Source organism: Bombus vancouverensis, chromosome 1 (genome assembly GCF_051014615.1).
Source record: "Bombus vancouverensis nearcticus chromosome 1, iyBomVanc1_principal, whole genome shotgun sequence".
NCBI classification, from domain to species: Eukaryota; Metazoa; Arthropoda; class Insecta; order Hymenoptera; family Apidae; genus Bombus; species Bombus vancouverensis.
In genome coordinates, this window is record NC_134911.1 from 18,761,570 (window position 1) to 18,785,944 (window position 24,375).

At 33.9% G+C, this 24,375-nt stretch overlaps 1 protein-coding gene across 1 annotated transcript in view; it reads left to right on the top strand.

Moving 5' to 3' along the window:
- The window catches only part of LOC143303228 (uncharacterized), a 249,437-nt gene that overhangs the window by 21,559 nt on the left and 203,503 nt on the right, over positions 1 to 24,375 (top strand). The window lies entirely within an intron of this gene.

Here is a 24,375-nt window from a genome sequence, read left to right on the forward strand (position 1 = left end):
TGTCCCTAGTTTATCTTGTCGCTACGATACAGATCAAGTAAAGCAGATTCTTTTACACCTAGAGAAAGTCTATTAGTTTTAGTCTCTATTGTATGTATGTATTGTTTTTAGTACTTTTTCATTAATTTATATATTTTGTGAAATTAATACACTATTATTATAAGTCGGTTAGAGTATTCGAATACTTATAAACGGTAATAATATTTATAATTATATGTAGTATCGTGGAAAAAAGGCCTGTGGCGGCACTTGATAGCAAAATACCATCACTCGACACTAACTAGTGTCGGGCGACGGCAGCGCAGTGGTTTTAGTGCCTTAGGTTATGAACATTCGGAACCCGGGTTCGAATCCCGGCGACCGGAGTCTGATTTTTCCTCCACGATACAAAAAATGAGAAGACCGTACCCAGCTATACCCAGCAACGACATCTACAGCCTTAAGTATTCCGATATTACAAATGGGGGCTCAGCCGGGATCTAGAGCGGGAAAACTGAGATTGGCGTGATTTGGCGACCGTTTAGACGTCAACGGTCCAGAAAATCGCGATCTCAATAATCAAGACGGCGGAGTTCGGGTAACTCCAGTTATAAGACGACCAAGGCGAGACGGAACCTTAAGCGCGCACAGTGTTAACGCTCAAAGACCCTAGAGGACTCGCTAGAGAAATTCAGCGAGTGAAATTAGCGCTGACGAGCACATCTGAGGGCAGATGTGACTGCCAGGTATGACCGAGTGTGTAGTATCGTGGAAAAAAGGTTTGTGGCGGCATTTGATAACAAATACCATCACTCGACGCTAACTAGTGTCGGACGATGGCAGCGCAGTGATTTTAGTGCCTTAGGTTACGAACGTTCAGAACCCGGGTTCGAATCCCGGCGACCGGAGTCCGATTTTTCTTCCACGATACAAAATTGAGAAGATACCCAGCAGCGACATCTACAGCCTAAGACCTCACAAGACCATGAACTAAAATCGAGCCGAGGTGTATTTAATTGATTATATGCAGACGTTAAACAGCTGTTGCTATCAGAGTTTTTAACATCAAATGTCTAAAAGAACGAGTAGAACGCGATCGGACAAGAGTCGTGTGTCCACGTCGCAAATTGCCGGAAGAACACGAAGAGTTTGAGTGATCGATCAGAGACCGATCATAGTACTCGAGGACGCTGTAAAATACACAAGAAACACAGGGCGAACAACGAATACACACTGGCTGCCGTGATTGAGATCGTGATAACGATAACGATCTTGTTGGCACGTGAAAAAGCTGCCGACCTGTTTTTTGCACGCGCAACCAGCGCGATGCACGCGGGAAAGTGAGCGGTCCGGCTCGTTCCGCCCACGCTTTCGATGTTGTTTGCCGTGGATCGGTATGTTTGCGAGCATGCTTTGCAAATAGGCGGTGGTAGAAGGATATTGCACTTTTTGACGGAGATGGAGGAGATAGACGAAATCGATGATGTCTTTGAGACTCGTTTATGTTGGTGTCAATTATGAATCAATGTTCAGAAGCATTAAGAAACTTGCGAAAATTTTTTGGTAAATTTGAAAAGTCATTAGGGAATTATTAAAGTCTTTAAGGACGGCTATTTCAATTTGTTGTTATTTCTATATTCAGAGGTAAGATCAGAATAGTTATTATTTTATTGAATGGATAAATCTATCACACCGTTCTGAGCCAAAAAAACCTTTATTGCACGCGCTTACAAAAACTAGGGATGAAAACAAAAAGGTATCTTAAGCCTATCGATCAAATCTATCGATTGTAATTAGGATGATCCTCTAGTTATTATTTCTTATAACTAACGCATCTGCATATGGATGGCGAGCACGAACTCACGTTGTCATTTTCAATAGGATTCATATATTCAATATTAGAATAATTAGACTGCGGATATCTTCGAGTAATTAGACTTAATTTATTAAAATAAATTAAGAAATTGGAGTGAGGAATTGTTTTACCTACTAAACATTATTAGAGGATATTACAATTTGGATTTTTTCTTTTGTATATTTTAAGCGCATTCTGCGCGTTATAGCATCCTCAAACTCTCCAAAAATGCATAGCAATAACTTGATCAATTTGATATAAAATTAATTTTTTTCTCGTCTGTGCATATCTGTCGCGACGTTCAATCAATTTTGACATTCATAATTTAACAGTATTTCTTGTCAAATTTACAATAGAAATCTAGATTTCGATTAGGCTTCTTGGAATGTACTATCTAATTTATGTTAAATCTTCTCAATAGGATTTAAATTAGGAAGGTCAGAGCGCCAATATAATTTTTATAATTTATTATATTGTGTAATTCCTTTAAGTAGAATTAACTCTCTGCTTCTCACTTGTTCGATAGTAACCTTGCGCGAATATAGAATTCTGATCGACTAATCGTTTTCTTGGTACTTTAGATTAATTGTTACCTTTCGTATGGAATCTATAAATGTCTTAATAAATATCTATTAACTTGTGAATAGGCATATATACGTTATGCATATGCGATTTAGTGTACGGTTTATTATCGTGTAAAGTGATAAGCTGACAATTAGTACCGATATCTTAGATTAGATGTGTCGGTTAGTTTCTTTGATGAGGTTCGTAAACTAGCTTCTCGTTATCGATGGAATTTGTGTAAATTAAATTTCATGTGCAATCGATTGCGAAATCGAAGATATTTATTTTCGAAATTGTAGTGTTATAAGTCGAGATTTTTCAACAATTCGAGTTTGATCATGTATTTTATCTTCTAAATCTTCTATTTCAACGCGATTTCATGACGCAAAAAAGTAAACTTGAATTTTTTTAAATAATAAGTAAATACGCGCATAATAAGAATAATAAACGCATGACGAAAAGGAAGAATAAGAATGGACTGACTGACGTCAGCATGATTTTAATTAAATCGTTTAAAAAAGACAAGTATCCTTGTAATTCTATTAATCCTATATAATATCAATTTACTTTCGTCGCAAAAATTATAGTTTGGATTTAACTTCGGTGAAACAATAGGAAAGTAATTGTATATATCATTAAAAAATTCAGATTTCTGTTTTTCTCATACGACAATCTTCTATAATCAAATAGTTTCCTATTCTGATAAAAGATCAATAACTCATTTAATATATCTCACAGCTGCAAATATATGTACACCAATAAACAATCAACCATATCAACATATATAAATATATTGTATTGTAAACCAATAAATATAAAACAATAATAAAATATTATAAATTTCAATGTTCTGTTGGAAAGAATTAACAGAACATTAAGAAAAAATTAACGTCAGTAAGTTGTAAAGAATAATTCACGAACATATCGTTAATCTTCAAATGGTTCAAGATTGAATTCAATAAAAATAAAAGGTTTGGTCGCTTATTAAAAATCACCATACAACTCGCGAGATAAAGATCAATTTACAGATTCTATTTCATGTTTACGCGGTACTGTTTGAATAACTGCAAGCAACGCAACGTATTTCATAGCAGCCTATAATTTTTCACAATTAGTAACAAAGCGTTTGTCGTTGCCTGTGACCTGCTCACAAGCTGCTTAAACTTTACGAGCCGCTCGTCATTAATGGAAATCTTAACAAATAGCACCGGCCATGTTAAAAATCACACGTGATAATCACCCGTGCACGCGATTCTCTTAAACGTCCTCTTCGTATCATGCAACAACGCGCAAACAGCGACGAAAGCCTGGAAGGGCTAGCTGTCTCGATCGTCCAGTCGGATTTTGTGATTGCAATTAATGCCACGTAGCCGCTCATTAATTGCCCTTACAATGGGCCTGTATTTAGCGCTAACTAGTCTCACTCGAAGCAGGCTCGAAGACAAGAAAAAGGGAGGATACCGCGTCGCGTCGTGGACATTAATTAGCTAGCCGCCACGGCGCGGCGTTCAACGATAAATTAGAGATCTGCACCGATCGGAATCATCGATAATAATCGGCTTCCGATACCACTTTGTCGCTTATGAGACGTTTTACGAAGTGTTTCCAATACATGATTCATGGTACGCCTTATTTTAGTTTTGAGCGGCTGATCGCCAAAAAATTATAATTAGATTGGGAATTTTTATGCATTTATGAGAAATTTGGTGGTTCATAAATACAGAATATGCGAAAATATATAAGATATACGAAGTATGGGACTTATCGTGATATTTAATAACGAATATCCCATAAACTCATAATCGATAATACAACCAGTAATTGTAGAAATAGAATAATTCTACATATGCGTACAGTGGCTCGTGAAAGTATTTGAACACTTACCTTAGAAATTTTCTATGTGTGTTTTATATAAAACATTTTGAAATTTCACTAATGTTCTAATGAGATACAACTGCCACAATTATATCGGTAAAATTTGAAAGCAATCTGAAAATATATATGGGAGTTGGAAAACATTTATTGCAAACATATATTTCATAGAAAACTACTACACAAGACGAATGACGATCTTAAGCATGTAAGTGTTAAAAATCCGCTGAATATCGAGGCTCGTTGATATAAATAACGATTGACACTTTAGATACTTTTATGATCTGTAAAATATATACTTGTATGAAATATATCGTAATTTTCCATATATACTTGCGGTCTTCAGAAATTTTGCTTCATTCCAAAGTTTACCACCTTCCAAATTTTATTTTAAATATAAAACATAATTGTGACAATCTTGTCTTGTTACAGTGTTAATGAAACTTCAAAGTGTTTCATGTACCATAATATCTTCATAAAAAGTGTCTATAAAAGTCCGAAGTACTTTACTGAGTATATACATACGTACGATATAATAATTCGAATACTTGAATGACAGATAATGTTAATCTGTCGAGTGTTTGTTCGTGTACGCGACGTGATTCGATCATGAAGCAGTCAATTTCATGTGACGGCGAATGAAGTCGTTAAGAAGGCAAGGCCTGTGAAAATGACCACGACAACGGCGATCTATATCGATTACGAAGAGCGGGGAGATTCGATTTGGAATCGGTTCCGCCGTTGGTGGCTAATGGCCGTCAACAGAAGACACACACTGGCCATTGAGACGATGTTTTAACGTTGGTCGTTAAGGTTTTTATTCTTATGCAAGCACGCCGTTGATGGATTCGAGGTGGCTAAACGTTCCACTGGCGCGAACGTTTGGCCTCGTTAGGAGCACCGAACTTTTTCTCAATGAGGTTTTGCACACCGTGATAGATGATCGCTACGTTTCGTATGCGGCAGATTTGTTATACTGTCCAGGGATCTAGAGAAGTGTATTTCTAGGTAGATTGGTATGTGTTTGGTGCTTATGTGGAATCTGGTAGAAGATAATTGTACTGATTTTGTTGCATTGGATTTAACCGTAGTTTAAAATAGACAGGTGATAGAATGTTGTTAAGGTGTTACGATTTATCGAAATTCGATTACAGACTAATCTATTTAATGATTTTGAGTAACAGAAGTTCTATTTTGTGAGTAAGTAGAATCGATTTGATTATTACAATTTAATTCTTTTCATTATTTTATGAAGATCGTTGATATGGAAATTATTAACTTCGTGAACACAGATTTCGTAGTTGGCTTCTTAATAAGACGGATATCTTTTCGTTCAAACATTGCAAAGTGTTATTGATTAATGTTAAAATAACTCAAACTCAATAACTCAAACGAAGAAATTAAAAAATTACTCTACATTCAATACATTTTCCTGTCACATTCGAGCGATCTAAAATTTAAGAATAATAACGGCTGTCGAAAAAGTGGAATTTTTTTTTACATACAGTGTTTTTATTTGAAAACTTCTTTTTTTAAATCCACATTCTACATATAGTAGATTCTTAATAATAATATATATAAAGAACATTGAAACTATCAAACTGATCAAAATATGAGATTTCAAGTTTCGTTTTCTTACAAATTACATGCTAAACGTAAACAAAATTCTTCTGACAAAATTAACATTGACCTCAAGTAAGATAGAAAGACGACTGAATATATATTTATTTATTATCGTCGAGTCACTTTAATTACAATCATTTTTACAGACAACATATTCAGATATACACCGACGATTGATAACTGTAGCATAAATAATAACATAAATTAAAGCAGCAGAATTCGCGAAAGAGACCGGTTACTTTTCAATCAAACATTAATGTGATCGAATCGTATCAAGGAGAGTAGGCATCTTGCGAAATCTGTAATAGACAGGAAGGAACGCCGACTGGTAGTTATCAGCGGGGTTACATACGAGGTTCAGCTGATGGTCGCATAAATATCGAGCGGCTGTTTTCCAAGACCATTTAAATGCATTGGCCGATTCATTAAAATACGGGACGGGTAATCTAGAGGCGATCATTCATCATCATTTTTCGCGTCCTCTCTGTCCTTTTCTATCTTTCTTTGGTCTGTTTGGCGCACGCATGACCGGTGGCTTCTTGCGAGCATGTTCCACGTAATTGAATCACGGTCGCTGGAACGCGCGTACAAGCCAGTTGAGAAAGCAGAAATCAGGTTTCTAATCGATTTCTGGGTCCCCGGTATATACGCCGAACCGACGAAATCCTTTAACTTATCCGAAGGGGCCTGAAGAAATCGCTGGACAAGCAACCATCTTCGTTTTGTTTCTTTTCGCATTCCGTTGAGTTAATATTGTTCCCGACCCAGCAGACCAGATGCCTGCGTTAATCTTCGTTCTATTACAGTTTTAATTAGAAGCGTGTGTACGCCGATCTTATGTAAGTTTGAAATTGCACAGCTCATCTATCGCAATCGCACCACTGCTGCGAGCGTTCTTTAATTGGTAGCAGTTGTTAGAAGCGACAATGAATTTCTTCCTCTTCTCTTCTTTTCCTTCTTATTTTTCCTTCTACTGAAAATTTAGTAGCAATGCGATATATGGCGGCTCGGTTCTTCGCAATACATAGATTACTGATTTAGTTTCTATTTATCATAAAGTAACGTCATCCTCCGTTTAGCATACTCAATTGGTATGATGCGTTCGAATCGATGCGCTGAACTTATTCTCCTTCGTATGTTTTTCATCTTTTCTCTCAGAACGTTACATTTCTCACTTTTTTCGATAATTGGTTAGAACGCAAGGCCAATTGTTCATCAAACCCTTCGCTGATTAACCGTTTATTTTCAGCTGTTTATTTCGCGTACGAGGTTGTCAGGGATTATACTGCGCTTTCTCCTTGTGTTAGAATTAAAAGTGCTAATAAGAACTCATGTTGTGCAGTGCAAAATGTGTTAAAATTATGTTAATATTTGAGTGAAAACCATATGTAGTCAACATTAATAAACATTTATCTTATGTGATACGTTATCTACCTAAGATCTTGTCTAACTTATTGTATATTGCTATCAATATAAAATAGGAAATGATGAAAAGTAATAAATAACATCACGAATAAAATATGACTGATTTTTCCCACTTATAATTATAAATATAACTTTAACGTATTATTTATATTGTTCGTTTATTTCTTCTCGTTAAATTGTAGAAGTGCAATCTTGAAGAGAAAATAGGAAAAGGAAACACTATGTAAGTTCCTACAAATGCTTTATTGTAAAGTTATAATCAAATATTACACGCAGTCAAAGAAACGTATTCATAGCCAAAATCAGGAAGAATGAAAAATATTGTATATTCGTACAAGATAATATTTTTCGTGCACTAGAAAATAGTCAATGGAACCAGAGTTCCCCTTCGTCGCATTCAGCAATTATAAACAGTATAATGTAGGTGTAATTTATTATCTGTCTGCATATTTTATCAATTTTTATGTTACACGTAATTTATGAATTATGGAAATCGTTGTTCATTGCTATGCGATAACTTCACTCCGAATTATTAATCGGTAATAATAATCTAGTACGTCAGTAAGTTTTTCCACAGAAAATCGCCATGAATACACTTGATGTCTCAATTATAATTTATTGTCTACTTATATTTATACATGTATCACGGTATATCATATATCATGATATATAATTCGTGACTTGTGAATGATACAAATAATTTTCCGTTACCATGCGATAACTGCGAAGCTTATTCAATCGATACTTAATATTCAGGTGCCAGAAATTCTCGTTCAAATAGAAAATTGGTATATTCAGCGACGCTTTAATTTTAGTTTATGCTGTAGTTATATTTGTACATCAGGATGTCACGTATGATATATGAAATATGTAAATTGTTTCGCGTGATCAACATTCATCACATTATTATTGTACGTAATTATGCAATTTATTAAATATTCATGAGAATGTTTGAATATTTCATACACAGAGAAATCAAACCATGTGTACTACTTACGATAAGTATAACAAATCCAAGTAAAAAATAATACATAAATTATAAATGAGACGTGTACTAAAAAGATACAAAAGTTTATGTAAAAATAGGAAAAGTGATGATCTCATCACAATCAAAATAATACAATCTTCCTATGAAATCCACTATCGATATAAATATAACGAATTAACAGAAACTAACAAATTCATATGCTTCTAATACCAATACTAATATAAAACTTACAATAATAATATAAAACTTTGATTAACTTTCTTTTTCACTAGATAACGATTATTATCTTGGATCGTTATCATGTAGCAAACTTCCTTGAAAAAATGTATAAAGCAACCTTTAAGTCATTAAATCAACGCATAACTTGGTAATATTTTAAACACAACACTGAACTGACGCTAATTTAACATCTAAGGCGTGTCGCTTTCGTTCGGGCACGACAAACGGTAATCGTTTCTCTACTCTGAATTGCCATTAGAAACTCGAAGTGTTAAATCCTACTAAATCACGTCTCTCAGCGAAATTAACGATTCATTAAAATTCCTCGTAGAGGAATTTCGATATATACACCGACCATAGAATATAAATAGAATGTTTAAAGTATATGAATACGGAGCATTACGTTATCGCAAAACTATGCGAAGAAACTATCCCTCGGTTCAAATAAACCGCTGTTTGCAACAGGTGCTGTGGTTTCGCGAATGAACCTCCGAATGAGCTGTTTCGCCACCTAAAATGCTCTGTCGAAAAAAAACATAAAAAAATAAAAAAGTAAAAAAAGCGAAGAAAGGATCATTTTACGGTGAAAGCAGACCAACGTCATACGAGACAGTTTATGAAGCTCGTTTACGCGCAATTATATCGTGCTGGAGTCGCGTCACAGGGCAAAAGTATTGTAGAAAGTACGAGGACGTTTGCACAACGAACGTTCCGGACGGTATTGTAATTATTAAATGTTAAATATTATAAAGGCGAGTCGTTTGTCAGGGCGAAAGCTTGCGAAAAATCGAGGGACGTGCGTGCCTTGAATGCTTTACGAGCGCGACGATATTCGAACTATATGTATAATAAATTGATAGTGGCGTAAGTGCTCGAACGCATGCGATCGAAATCGCGGTGTTTGCGTCGCCATATTGTGAAACTTTCGGCCGAATTTTGTAATTATAGCGGCGTAAATATGCCTGGCTACGTTTGGAGAGTTCAGTAAATATTATTAGTGAAATTTTCCAGTGATAAATCAGAAGTAAACGAAGCTAATTGGTTCCTTCGTGTAACAGTATCCGGTTTGATAAAAAAATAAGCAAAGTTCTACGAGCATGCTTATAAATCGATATAATCGAGAAAAATCGTTAATATTTATAATCAAAAAATATTCTCAACTCGTAATAAAAATCGTTAGTTTCTTAAAATTTGAAAAAAGGAATTTTTATAATTAAATATATATAAAATTGTAATCGTTATGCAACGAACACTTGTGAAATATTTGAATAATATTGGTAACTTAGTTTGTAATTTGTGAAACTATAATGGAAGCTTATACATTTTGTAACTTGCCAATTCATTAATGTTAATAGTCGATAAATTGTTAGATAAAAAAATATTAGGCCGCGATTGTCAAGTAAAATTTTTACGTGTTTGGAGTTTTTTAATGTTGTTCCTGTCGTTAGATTTTACTCATAGGATATGGAAAACCTAAAGAAATATCATTCGACTAATAAAGTAACAGGCACGGATAACAACTTTTAACTAAATGCAAGCGATTTCAAATGGAATTCAAGCAATTTTGAATAGAACCTATATAGACGATTTTTGATAGAATCTAAACATATAATAACGAAATGAAATATAGAAAAATTTGTAAGCAAGCATAAATGAAATATTTTTACTACGAGAACAAATACACAGCCATACACATAAGTACATCTGAAAAGAACGAATATAAAATTTTAATTGGAACGTTTCGAATACTTTCATGACTAGCCGTAAATACTTTTGATTATTCTGGAAAGAAGAAACAAGGATAAACTACGATATAAATTCTTGCAAACTACACGTATCTTGGATCCCGTTTAGAGAAAACATAGTTGAAAAAGCACGCCAACGATTCCTATCTCATTAAACGTGAACGATGGGGTAATAACGCGAGGCGCGTTTTAATCAATAATTTACCACTAATTTGTTACAGTTAATTATGATATCCATTGGAACGTGGGACGTGAATTTATCGGTACAGCCACGGTGTTTGATTTCAATGTAACTCGCGAGACTCCAGTACCGTGCAGTTTTGCGATTTGACATTTCTTAATCAACCAGTACACGACAGTTAAAGTAAATTCACTCTGGTTTCATAGAAACAACGACGACGCGCTGCAAGGCCATCTTTAGTTAATTACAGAGACTAGTAAACTACGTGGATATACACAAATATTTATTAAATCGTTTTCGAGATGGGACAAGCCGTCTTTACTGGATCGATCTTATCGGGCGAAATTTTGTTATTTTAATCGATATTCCTCCTTGATTGGCTTTCTGGATGGAAAATTTTGTTTACCTCGGTGCTGTGATTATAACAAATTTTTGTAATAACAAGCAGAACAGGTTCGGTAAGAAAGTTCGCGTTACATTTAATTCAACGATCTTGGCAATTAAACTATTTTAAATAAAATAATCTTGTAGCTTGATAGAAATATGAGAGCTATTAATATCAATTATATCTTATGTCATCGCTTTTACAGAAAATAATTACTTGGGAATTTTAATGAAAACGTTCACTAGTTCAGTTATAATCTTTGTTGCTATGGCGAAACTTATTTTAGAAGGTATATATTGTTTTATTTTGTTTCTGGTTTTCTGTACTCCGCAGAATTTCTAATTACTTTACTACAACAAGAATTTTAATTGCGTTATCTCACTGTGATTTATCAGATTTGTATAAAATTGTGACTGTCGACGAACGTATGTGTTTTTTTACTTATTTTATGAAAATGTATCTCATCAAGAAATCACCGGATTCCCACACAATTAAATTAATTAAATCATATGTTTGAATAATACAAATAAATAAATGTTTGAAAAATACAAATAAAATAAAACAATAATTCTGCAAGAACGTTTATTATCTTTACTCGGTGTTATTTTCACTATTATAGAACTGGAAATGTTAACAATTGTTGCTATCATTTACTTCATAAAAACATATGTCTATATGTTTCTAAAAAATCATCAAATTGCCACACAATCAAATTAAACGAATCAAATATCAGAAATATCTATTAATCTAATATTTTTCTAAAATTGTTTAAACTAGGTAGCGGTTCATATAATTTTAAAGATTGAATCGAATACGCAAATAAATAAATCATCATTTATTCTGAACACCATTACACTAAAAATCGAATTAGCGCCTGAAACTGTCGTTTATTTTATCACACCAGGATTCATCCTCCGTGTCGTCGTTTAATTTCAATCAGATACTCTAATTCCGGTGCTGGCTTACGAATCAACGACGTCACCGTTTGAGGAACTCACTGCTATAAATGCGAAGGCAACGACGTATGCATCGGACAATAATTTGTCAGCCTTTTACCAAGCGTGATTCACGGTTGATTGATGCTTCACGGCGCGTACCCATCATCCATGGTCGTTTAAATGGTAGCACGATCGGATCCTTGTTCGGAATGATTATTAATGACCAGTATCATTCGCGCCTGTACCGCGTCAGGATCGTCGAACAGGAGTCTTCGGTGATACATGACAAGTGCTTCGGACGACGATTAACGCCGTCTGTCTTTGGACGTGTCATTTGCGATGTTTTAAAGATAGTGGTATTTAAAATGGTAAAACTTTATTGCAATAAATTTTCACTAGTCATGAACCAGCGATGAATCGAAATTTAAATAAATGTTCACTGTTAAAGTCATATTACAATGGATTATATTTGTCTATGAGGAAAATCAATTGGAGTGTACATGTGATCTTGCTTTATAAGCTAATCAAAGTTTAATAAGTAGTTTTATGATAAAATATGTATAAAGAATATTTTCTCTATGTGGTAAAAGAAAAGTTATTTAGATGTGACAGGAAAGTTGCTGTTATCAACATAAATTAATTAATGTGTTCTCGTGGATATATTTGTATATACACTCGATTTTATCAAATTCGAGTTTTTTGATTACTTTTACAATTAGCACGCGTTAAGTAAATGTGAAGACTGTAGAGGAGGAACGTGATAAGCCACGTTTTATATATTTTACAGAATAATTTTAAAATTATCGATCGTCAATGAATATTCTTTGATAATTCGTACACAATGTGATTGGAAGAATTCTATAACATTTTATTAATTTCTTATTTCAACGAAAATCAGTTAACGTATCTAAAGAAACACAGAAAAAAAGAAGATATCTGCTATGAAGATACTAAGACAATTTGATCAAAGAATAAAAAGCAGATGCACGTCCTTGATATAAAATTTTCTTCCCTATCTTCACATTTTGGTCGATATAAAAAATATCTTATTTCGTGAGGACTATAGTTGCTTGTTCTTTATATTGTATACATACACTGTCAAGATCACACGGACGATAATCCGTAGAGATTAACAAACTGCAATTTTTCCACTTGTATCTTTGCAACAGTATGGAAAAAATAAAAGTGTCGCGTCGTAATAAGATCAGAGAAGAAAGAGGCAGCAATTTCTCACCAGGGATCAGTTATTTCGACGACGGTTATTTGCATAATGTTACGTTATAGACAGATCGACACGAGATACCGTATCTTAAAATATTTCTCTGCGACACTTATGAATATTTGAGTGCACGCTATCGTAGAAATACAGGGAATATATGTTAGGGGCGCTATATATGTGTAGATGGTTGATACATTAATGATTGTAGTCTTTAAGTCCGGATATGCCTCGTTGTTCCTGCGATCAGCCACATTTCCTTCCATTTACGATCTTTTCAAGAATATGAAATGGTATAGTGGTCGTGCTACTTTTTCTGTCCAGGGACGTGTCATCTATCGAGAGACATTGGTAAATACCGAGAAACGTTACGTTTCACAATAGGCACATGCATTTTGTTAAAAGATTCTTGAGGCAGCTATTCATTTTGTAAAGGTAATTATATTTTTTAAAATTATGTTATTTATAGAATACGTCGTGAAGAAAATTTGACGATATAGAGGAAGTTATAAATATGTATTTTTCGAGTTTCATTGAATATTTTTCATCGCTTTTAAATTATTATATGTACAGGATTTGATAGAAAAGATATAGATTTCTAGTTTTAAGTACGATTCTTTTTCGTTATTGAGTACATAGTCCAAATATTCTTAAAAACATTTCATTTGGGTATAACAAATTAAAATTTCTTTGTTACTTCAAAAACTATCTCGTAATTGTAGAACTTAAAGATATAGTAAAACTTCACATTTAAAATTTGTATTTGCCACCAGAAGTTCAGACATAAAATTTCTCTAAATTCCTCCGCGAATCTAACAGCGTTCCTTATATAAAAATTTGTATAAAAGTTTGTGGAATATTTTAAGAAAAAGTTAGGATTAACATGGAATTCGCATTTGTTAAATTTTTAATTTTTATTCCTTACTAAGATTATTTCAATTTTTTATTACTTGAATTTCTATTCCTTATTTTTTGATTGTTTTATCGATTTGTTCAATGCATGCTTTAAACATACATCGTTAAACACTATAAGAAAGATTCAAGTTAAGCAGATCGTATTTATGATACATTATATTCTGCGGAAAATAGTACTTGTTAATTCTGCGACGCTAGTCTCACCTGTCCCGGAAGACTTAACGAGAGATTGATGGCTATGAAATTGAAGGGAGCGAAATGATAATGTGATAAATCACAGTAAATTAGCTACAAAGTACCCTTGTTTCTTCGAAGTTAAAAAAGTTCTCTGCAATTACAACACCACATAATACTAACGTTCACAGTCTATCGATTCTGCGAAAGCTTCGCCTTTCGTTACTTTTCAGTCGTCGTATTCCTAATTCTTAGAAGATATTATGCGATATTACAGAAATAAAAGTGATATAATATTCTTTGAATGAAGTTCTTTCTTCATGACTACAGTGTTGAACAGAATTAGCTCATCTTGTTAGAACCTGTATGAATTTACATTAAAATAAAATATAGCTTTCAACCTTTATGTGAAAAATATAATTGTTATTAATTCCGAAAATACTCATGAAATTTATTTTTACCAAAAAAGAAACTCCTAATCTGTTCATCATATGTACGTGATGGCCAAACAATTTGCTAAGAAAAAAGAAAAAAAGTAATTAAAAATTCAAAACGCTCGCTCTAACCATCGCTAATATTGGGCAAACATGCTAAACCTTATCTAGAATCTTTGCGTGTGCGTAGAATCCGACAAGCCTGACCGACTGATTAGTTTCGATCGTGGTTTCTCCATAGTCCGGTAAAAACAATGCTTTTCATACAGAACCCAACCTAAACGCGGAAGTGTTTGTAATGAATTGAAGGGATCATTTAGATAGCATTGTGTCTTACGACTGCTGATTATTTCTAATGAAGCTTATTTATCGCACTATTCGTTTAGCCAATATCTGACCGTGTAATCGGACTCATACGGTTCGTCCACCATGGAGAGCGGTTCCTGGTTGAAAGTTCTCTTTCTCAAGTATGCGTCATCACCTGGATGGATTGTTCTCATGTAGCCAATTACACTTGTTCCAAATGTATAATCGTTTGAGATTATCTCGGTGTATAAATATTCCATAGAAAGCAATTTTCTTGGGATATTTCATACGACGTAATATAATGGTAAAATATATAAGCAGAAGGTTTAGATATTCGCTGATAATAGTACGGTGGTAAGTATATGTACAAACAAAGCAATTTGATTTCCTGAAAATATTATACTATTGACACAAATCAGATTTTCCTATAAAGTTTTGCGCGTGCTTGTAATACATAGGTTTTTTCACCAAATTCTTCTATGAAATGTAATTTTTGTGTCTTTCGTTATATTAACAGACCTTACAATTCAATAGGAACATAACTATACATTAATTAAGATGACTGCTTAAGATGACTATTCATGCCACATATTAATATTTCACTAAATATATATACGTTCGCGTAATACATATTTTATGATCTCTACATACATTTCAGGATGGGTTCATTTTTCTTCTAATTCGTACAATTATGTGTAATATGGACATAAAGCATTTCTACAGTAAATGTTCAAATATTTTTATTGAAGCAGTATAGGTTTCCAATTTTTCACTGCAGAATTGTAAACATTCATATAAGCACCTGTTATCAAACTGTAGAGGCAGCAGTGATCAAATTTCGACTTATAGAAGTAAACATCAACTTGCAGATATTGAGCATTTCTTTCTGAATTCGAGTTACAGAGATAAAATAATACTCCTAAACACATAGTTAATAATAATTTGAGACAAAGTAAGTTTATACTTCGAATGATAGACGTTTTCACTGCGAATCGGAATGAAATCAATAAAACTGAATATACATGTGTAAAGTATACATAATATATATAAAGATTCGAGTTATCCAAATTGGTCTGTATTTAATAAGTGAACATCAATAGTGGTTGCTCCACGTGTGACATTAAAGGGTTTACAAGGGAAGTTTCGTAGTTTACGGCGTGTTTTAGTGCTACTTTATGACGAGGTAGGGCTGATTAAATCGTTCGATTATCTCTCGCGGATTATCTGCAACCTGGATGGTTTTACGACATAACGGGGCCCTGGAGATTGAATAATAAATGCTTTTGTATAGCAGTCGCAAGAAGTCTTCATTGCATTTGATTTGTTGTTCCGTGCTAATGTTCGCGTTCAGTGTATGCCTGATTTATGGCTGCCGTTTTGCAATGACCTATACGCGGGAAATTTAATTGAAAAACATTTCAAGTTGCTCCGGAACAATATGTATTTAATATCGCACAGTCCTACGCGTAATATAGTATAGTAACTGGTAGAGATTGTAAAATGCAAAGGTAACACAACTGCTGCTTGTAATTACCGACTGAACGAGGTTTCATAAGAGGAGTTTGAATGGATCTTACTTTAAAGGTTTCGTGATTATCTTACAATTCATTTCGTTTTTTTATCGATATTATTGTGACACTTTAAACGTTTGATATTTATTGACTGCAAAATCAAAAAATAAATAAAAATAGTCTAAATAATTAAAAGATATAATTATTCTTTTTCTCTGATTGTTTCTCATTGATTGCTCTCTTTTGTTTTCATTGCTTGCTTGTTGCATTTAAATGAAAATTTAATGTTTTTATTTCTCTAATTTATTATCGATGATAGATAAGATTATAAGTTTCAAAGAGATCCGTAGCATTTGATAACAAAAATATTCTATCGGAAGCAAAACTGGATGAACAATTTTTGCTACACGTATGTATATCGAAATTATGTTGCTCGCACGAACATATATGTGTGTTAAGTGTATAGAAGAATAATGATAACAGATAACAAGATTCCGAGGAAACATATCTCATATTTTATGGTGCGTTTAATCTCGTGTTGATGACGCCGATTGCATCATTTAATGAATTTCATATGTTTTATTAACTTTATTGATGGAAATTCCATGAGATAACACGGTTTAATTTATATCGGAAGTTATTCAGTGAACGTGCCTTTTAATACAAAGTACTTAGAGCTATAAATTACATAAGAAAAATTTGGAGATTTCTACCTATAATACGTGTTTCTAGAATCCTCTAAATTACCAAATACCATAAATTGCACCTATAATTATAAGCAATTATAATATTTTATTTTATAATCACGATTTATGATAAATTTGCACATACCTGTTATTTATTATTTGTAATATGTTTCGTGTGATTTTATAACTATATTCTTCACCCTTAATAAAATTCTAACAAATCAATCTCAAATTTCATTTTGTTTATCACTTTGTACCAACTTTAGCACTGCATGAAATGTTTTTTCATTAAGAAAATAAATTGTTACATATATATATCACAACCTCTACCGCTTAAGTATACATATATCCTTGAAACTACCCTTGTTCCTTACAACCAACGATTTTCTTTCCCAACATTCGCACATTCTTCCCGCGAAAATAGAATATTTCTTTACGCCGGTAGCTTTTATTTTACAAAACTATCCAACTAAAAGTACTCGTAAAATTCTTCAGCAAACTCGAACAAAGGGACGTAAACGTCTAATAAGACCGTAGCCTTTCGAAACACGTCGACGATTCGTTCGTTCTTCCGATCGATAAACGTTCCAGTCCAGCGTCCCCAAGAGATCACCATTTAGAATCATTAAAAAAAGAAAGAAGAACGTGCATTGTCGCAAAATAAGTACATTTGTACGCGGCAATTGCAGTTTTTGAGCTGTTAGATCGCGATCGGTGCAACGTTGCTTACACTTATCTTTGCGTCTCACGTATCGAATGGTACGCGGGGCGGTGTGTAAGCGCGTGGCATTAAAGGTTCACAGGCAATTCCCTTTAGTTTATGGTGTATTTAGTACCGCGGGTATGGCCGTTTCATAGGCCATACGTTGCTGTGGCTGCTCGTCGAGGAGGCCGTAAACCAGGGTACAAGATCGGCCGCGCGAATCCTATGCCCGTTTTTTCACGCCACTCGTACATTGTACACCAACCGTACCGAGTAATCTCTTTCTACCAAGCTTGTGAATTTTTTCAATTTTTTTTTTTTCATATTCTTCTTTCTTCCCTTTTGATTATCTATCTTGCCTTGTATTATTCCCGGCTTCTTTTTCTCGGTATAGTATAATGTTTTGCGAACTTGTTTAAGCTGGTATGGTTGCCAGGGCTGTTCAAGCGACCAGGAGTTGCAGTTTCTTCCTTCTCACGTAAAAAGGCATATGTTGAGTTTGAGCGGCGCAGCAGGATGAAAGGGGCAGTTCTTCGAAAGTTATTTTTCCACGTATATTGGACTTTGGGGGGTAATTAAATGGCGATTAAGTTTTATTAAGTTGTAACGTACTTTTACTGAATCTTAAAACAGATATCTTTTTGTAGGTAAACGGATGGGTACATATTCTCCTTAAATATGAAATTAAATATGGAAATTCTGAAAATTTTTTGACGCATTAAGACGCGTACTCTTAAAGTGTGACATAATTCAATCGTTTTGACATTTATTAAAAAGAAAAGAAGTAGGAAACGAGTATCAGAAAAGAAGAAATAGTTGGTTAAGTTAGTTAAGAAAAAATTTAAGATACAATGATACAAAAATTACATACAATGGTTATATTTACGTGAATTCATAAAAATGGTAGGCTTAATATTATACCTATTCATATCTTTTAGATCCTCTCTCTCTTCTTCATGTAAGTGTTTATCAAAGTGTAGCTATTTCCTCGACGTTGAGAAAATTATGTAAAGTGTTTGTAATTTCTGGTAATAAAGTGTCTGTAATTTTATCCCAAAATATCTATGATTTAAATACTCTAATCTTCCTAATTCAATTTACGAATACACTGATAATAATAACATCGTTATTTAAGCATAAATAATTTCAGTTTCTCCGGCAGTTCAGTTCTTTCAGTTTCTAAGGCAAATATACAGAATCCGATATATGCAGACTTTCGTAACTGACTGTATATTGAGTATCGTCGGAGTGAGTTGAGAGCCGTTTGAATATCGTATCCGAGGAAAGAGTTGTCAAAACGTTTCAGTCGTGTCGAGTGGTATATTAATTTATTATAATCATTATACATCCTACCGCCGTTTGTCATCAACATTCATAATAAATTCTTATTTATTACTCGTAATATTTCCACAATAGATAACAATAAATTCAAGAAATATCATCGTAAATTGCAAGGTAAGAAATCTAGAGAACGAAAAGTATGGCTCACGCATACTCGAGAGACCTGTGTACACGTGTAGGCACGCGTGTTCGCGCGGGATGAATTCGTGTACTGGCCGAGTCTCGCGTGTCGGAGCGCCGTTACTCGCTGGACCGTTGTCACAACCTCGTCCGCTTCGTATCGGCTTCCTAGCCCCGCTTTCCTTCTGGAAAAGTTCCGTTTACACGCTCGTCGACGAACAAATCATCGCCCGCTGCGATTTGCCATAATTAGCATACGACCTCGCCTACGCGTCAGGCCGCGTTCACGGCGGGTGAGTTCTTTTTCACAGGATGTCCCACGCGAGTGCGTGCCCGCCGGTGTTCGTATTCCATGGTGGTGGTCGTCTTCTTTGTGTTTGTAGTGTTGGGATGGAGGTAGAAATATAGAAGAATGGAAATGGATATTGAAATGATCAAAAAAGAGAAATCGATATAGAAATAGGCAGATAGAAAAATAAGGGGCGGAAATTGATATAGAAACGTAGAATGCAAATGGAAAAATAGAAAAATAGAAAAATGGATATAGAAAAGCAGAAGATAAATCGAAAAATGGAAAGATACGAATAGAAAAAGAAATACAAAGCAAGTAGGAGAATGTGAAGCATGAAAAATGTGAAACATACAGCTACAATTGATAGAAAGGCGATTGATAATAAACTGTAGATTCAACAGAGCTGTCAACTTATAATATAAATGTGTACAAAATAATATGAGATAACAACATAATGTGAGTAAAGATTATGAAAAAGAAAGGACAATTTCGAAAAGAAGTAGAGTGGAAATAGAAATTGAATAAGTATTTTGATTTAGTTTAAAAAACGATGTACCGGTACGTATTTCATTTTGCGTTATATTCTATTACAATTTTTTTCTTAGTTTAAAAAAGGAATTTTAAAAACAATGATATTCTTATAATGATATCCATAATATTTACATATTTTGGGACTTACAGTCAAAAATAAGTCCGTAATTAATTTCATTAATATAGTATTTCGCTAAAAATAGAAACTGCATACGCATACTGATTACTAAGGTTCGAAGAGTTCTGGCACTGCAGGAGAAAGGGAATTTTTAGAATGGAAGTCGTCGCTAGTATCTAAAATTGAATAAAAATAGAAATTGAACAAGTGTTCTTTTTCTGAACGAAGCTTGAAGGATCATCTCGCACTGTGGGAGAGAAAGAATTTTTAGAAGTACAATTTCAGGATAAGAATTCTGAGATTAGCATGTACAACAAAATGAAATTGTGGTAGTAGTAAGTTTAGGAGTGCGTTGGTATAAAAGGAACAGAGCCCTTAAAAAAGGGCAGACTGAAGGTTTAGTGCAGAGTTGTTCGAGGGAATTCGGAGAGTCAGCGCAGGATACGAGTGAGTGAAATAAATATTTGTTTCATTAGTTATATAAGGTACATGTTATTAAAATATACGAAATAGTTCGATCGTCTTAATTCGTGATTGTTACTATTTAATAATGTTAAAAAACATGTTCCAAGATATAAAACATAGAATATTGTTCACGATGCAACTGGAAGGATGGTAATTTTATCTATTTTGCCCGTGAATTTATTAACCATCTATCTTTATACTATGCAGCGCAGAATTTTTAATAATTTTCTATTCGATAAAGAGAAAGTAAATTTATTTTTATAAAATTTTATATATATACGTAGCATGGCAATTATTTAAAGCGTAATTTAACAATTGTGCACGCACATCTACGTACGTAGGTACATACATATCTACATATAATTTTATTTTGAAATTGAAATACTAACTACACGTTACTTATAATTTTCTCCAAAATTCATTGTGAAACTATAAAACGTCAACTTAAACAATCTAACAACTATTATACTAACAATTTCGATATACCTCATACAGCACGTAGTAAGTATACTTGTACTTGTGCTACATTTATATTATAAAACGAAATAAGCGGCTACACATAGATACAAACTATATTTCGCTTGATAAATCATTATCGTAATCATGCAGGAAACATATATTTTATCTCGTCAACCAGCGAAACGAAATTATTTTGAAACTATTATTAATTACAGTAACAGTTATAAGATTAATTCATTTATTCGCATCAGGCCACACAAAACCAGTAGCTAATTTAACAATTTACAATCTCGAGGCTCAATTCACGCGCCTAATTGATATCTACATTAATCAGAAAGATTCTTAGGGGAAAAAGACGAATGAAAAAGTTCCAAGACGTATATTTAATTCAATTCGAATGATACGACTGAGAGCAATTTAAAGATACTTCTCGTAATCCTTTTTGGCTTGAACGCAATCGATCTCTGTGAACGCGTCTCTGTGTCAGCATGGCGGTCAATTAATGCACGGAATTAATTAGACGAACGATCGAATCAGTGTACGGAATTAATAATTATAATTCCAGTGGTGTAATAATTATTACGGGAAAGCAACCTGTTTCCACCCAGGTTGACCGAGGTTAATTCGATGTAAATATATGTAAGTGCTACGGATACACGTACGTGTTCCGGAGGGTTCGGCCGATTTAAATGTTCTCAAAGTTGTACGGTAGAAAATTATTGTGATCCTTCGACGAAAAGGAACTGTCCGCGGCGGGATAATAGCCAACGTTCGCGTGAACTTCGAACAAGCAGCACGCTCCCGATCGGATATACACAGTGTATCTGCAACAGAGAATATATTTATTGAATAGCAGTCAGATATTAATTTATGATTTGACAAGCGAAATTTTATGTGAAGTTAGGAAATTGGATTTTCATTGCCCCTTGTGATTTAGGTTATAGCTTTCAAGTGATGTTTAACAATATTCGAATGAAAACATGTTGAATGGAAAGTTGGAAATATTGGAAGTTAAATTGAATATTCAATCTAACAATTCGTGATATTATAGGATTTACAATTTAGAATTTATTTGCGATTCTATATCCAATTGAAGAAATGTTGAGCTTGGAAATTGAATTTGAAATTCAGTTCATTATGTTATAAGATTATGTTTTGTACTCCTTGTGCAATGTATACTAGAATCGTAATTTAATCTCAATTTTAATATTTTGTGATTGTTATGTAAATACTACGATTACAATTACTTCCATTACGATCGGTCTATGTGAAAAGTGCTGCACATTTGTACTATTCTCCACTTTGTAAGCGAAATTTTATTTTTTTATAATTTACTTCCTTTTTAATGTATTTTGTTAAGAGTTTCATATATTTGCACAAATAATTTATAAAACTAACGTATAATATAAACAACACGTTATCTGTAAAGTACCCTAACAATATGAGAGCTTTCATTCCTATCAACCGTTCAATCTATATATAGAATCAAATTATTCATTAAACGATATCAAAGTACGATAACAACTATAAAACGATATAAGAATATTATTTCTAAAGCAAATTACAGTCCAAAGGATGTCACTATCACCACAACTCTCCCATTAATTTATATATGCAGACTTCCGCCTCCCTCGTGCAGAGCACTCGCGTGTCGCGGTCACGTGTCGCATTAATAATTCATTTCCGCATATCGTGCGTATTTCACGTATTACGCGAGTAATCGATTAACCTCCCTGGAAGCAAATTTGACTACGACATCTGGTAAAATTCACGAAACACACGTGCGACCATCGAACGTTCTGGTCGCATTATTTTTCTTTTCCATTAAAATTTCTTTTTCCAAACGTAAATGATATTTTTTGTCAAACATCGTGATTGTCCGATTAAAAAATGAAAGAATTTATAAAATACGTGTTGTCATGCACTGCAGACACACCCTGTATACGGGTGGTTGCAGCTACGAGCAACTACGACAGGAAGTCGTTACGGGATACCGGTAACCGTGAGGCTAAGTCAAATCGATGCACGCGAGGCGCTTTCGAAACTCACTCGCTCCTCCCACTGCGGAAAATAAATAATAACGCGCGAGTAGCCGGCAGTTGTCCGTGGGACGATACCAAAGTTGTTTTAGCCGAGATGTTCGAGTTCGTGACAAACGTAGGATGCACTTTTCCGATGCTCGTTTTTCACTCGCGTTCCAATTAGCTACCTGATTTGCGAAGGCAGAATTATATGAAGACTATCACGTTCTATAGTTTATCAGGTTGGTGCGTACGAAATATTGTTTCTCGAACTTAATATATTTGAGAATGTGAAGAAAATATTAAGGGAAGGTCTTATACCAGATTCCAGTTAATTTAGTTTGTAATCTTTACGCGAAATAAAAATCTGTGTGCTTTAAAAGCTTCTAAGTCAAAGCAAGGTATTTCGAACTTATGGAAAAAATAGAAATAAAACTTTTTACAATATAATTCATTGAATTTATGAGGAAGCTTGCCACGGTAGGTGTTGAAAACTTCCATTCGTTATTGATTATTATATACTTTGAAGTCCATGGCGAACAGTTCTTATTCAAATCTTGAAAAATGTATATACTTACATTTTTCGAAACGGTGTGATTTAAAAAAGTAGCTCCAAAGTACCTATTTAACAATACCGTACAAGCTTTTGAATCTGTCATTTGTTTCAAAATGAAATAATTTTACGGAGGTTATTCGTGGGATGTAAGTTCGAAGACGGAACCGAGAAACCGATCGAAAGAAACGCGTCGGCTTAAGATGAAAAGCAGTTAACGGCATATCATGAGAAGAGAGAGCGATTCAGCGTCGTGGAGGATCTTTCTCACGGAGCTCTTCGCTATAGGGCAGAGATGTCTGCATATGCCCGACGACACGATTATGATTTATGCCGAATCGAATCGAACCTGATTTATGAGAACGTAATGTTCTTAACTCTAGGATATGCCTGCCTGCTTGGAAGACGGCTCGTGGAACGATTTCCGAAACGCATTCTGACGATCGAACTCGAGTAAAACAGTTCAACTGTCGCTCAAGGCAATGCTATCACAAAAGAAGTGTTTTCATTAAACGTGTATCGGTCATTAATAATAGTTTCCTGGAGTTTACATTCGAAATTAAGAGAATACCAATCGTATTGTTGATTTATAGTATTTTATCTTTAGCTCGCCTGATCGAGAGATAATTTAAAGAAATTAAAAGTGATTTGATAATTACATAAACTGTTAAAGTTCAACTAACGGTGGAAATTAGTTATAGGATATCTTACATAATTCATATTAGTTTATAATAAAAACGTATAATAAAAATTAAT